The 1,344-nt window shown below is 41.1% G+C and overlaps 1 non-coding gene across 1 annotated transcript; it reads right to left on the reverse strand.

Annotated features, from left to right (window-relative positions):
- Nucleotides 1-844: 844 nt before the first annotated feature.
- LOC135275022 (small nucleolar RNA SNORA31) lies at nucleotides 845-978 on the reverse strand. Its single transcript, XR_010342745.1, has one exon. It is a non-coding gene; the product is annotated as a small nucleolar RNA SNORA31 (small nucleolar RNA).
- Nucleotides 979-1,344: the final 366 nt, after the last annotated feature.

The raw sequence follows: 1,344 nt of genomic DNA on the forward strand, positions 1-1,344 counted from the left end.
CTCAGCCTTCCAAGTATCTGGAATCACAGGTATGTGACGCCACACCCGCCTAATTTTGTATTTTTAGTAGAGATGGGTTTCACCATGTTGGCAAAGCTGGTCTCAAACTCCTGACCTCAGGTGATCCACCTGCCTTGGCCCTCCAAAGTGCTGGGATTACAGGCGTGAGCCACCATGTCCAGCCTTGTGTATCCTTTCACACTGCCTTGATCACTGTCAGTGAATATGAGTCTTCTTACGTCATTCTCCTTTTCCAAGATTGTTTTGATTATTCTAGATCCCTTGAACATCCATATGAATTTTAGGATCAGCTTGTCAATTTCTACCTCCCACATCCCCCAACTTGCTTGCTTTTCTTTTCTTTTTTTTCTAGATGGAGTCTTGCTCTGTCACCAGGCTGGAGTGCACTGGCGTGATCTTGGCTCACTGCAACTTCTACCTCTCGGGTTCAAGTGATTCTCCTGCCTTAGCCTCCCAAGTAGCTGGGACTACAGGAATGTGCCACCACACCCAGCTAATTTTTCTATTTTTAGTAGAGATGGGGTTTTCACCATGTTGGCCAGGATGGTCTCGATCTCCTGACCTCGTGATCCACTCACCTCGGTCTCCCAAAGTGCTGGGATTATAGGCGTAAGCCACGGCGCCCGGCCACTTGCTTGCTTTTCATTAGTCTTAACCTTTAAGCTTTTACTTAAGTGTAATCAACCAAGTGAGGGTGGTAGGAGATATATCCCAACACTTCTCATGTATACTCAAATTTTGGGTTCTTGTTTGGAACAAAACAGGCTCCTCACTGTTTACAAGGTTATTTCTGATCTGTGAAACTTCTCTGTCCATATTTTTCCTCTGTTTTTCTCTATTCAATCTTGGCTGCCACAATAAGACAGACAGAAAGTACAAAGACACTTTTTTCTTGCATCTGCAGTGAGAACCTTAGCAGCACACAGTAATTGCACCAGGTCTGTCAAATAGATGTATAGCTTGTCAATTTTGGTAAGAGGTAGCTGGCATTTTGAAAGGGATTATGTTGCATCTATAGATCAATTTAGGAAATATTACTATCTTAACAATATTAAGTCTCCAAATCCATGAACATGAGATATTTTTCCATTTATTTAAAGCTTTAATATCTTTCAACACTGTTTTAGAGTTTTCAGAAATATTGCACTTCTTTTGTTACATTTATTTCTACGTAGAGTTGATTCTCATCATATGCAGTAGTCACTTTCTGTGAAGCCACTCCAAACACTGAACTAGTGATTACTATAGCTTTTGGAGTAATGTAGTCTTAGGTTCTTGTGAGCCTCTGGTCTCAATATTTTTGTAAGTTGAAATGTCATTTGT

Source organism: Aotus nancymaae, unplaced genomic scaffold (assembly GCF_030222135.1).
Source record: "Aotus nancymaae isolate 86718 unplaced genomic scaffold, 86718_ANA_hifiasm-v0.15.2.pri h1tg000014l, whole genome shotgun sequence".
Taxonomy (NCBI): Eukaryota; Metazoa; Chordata; class Mammalia; order Primates; family Aotidae; genus Aotus; species Aotus nancymaae.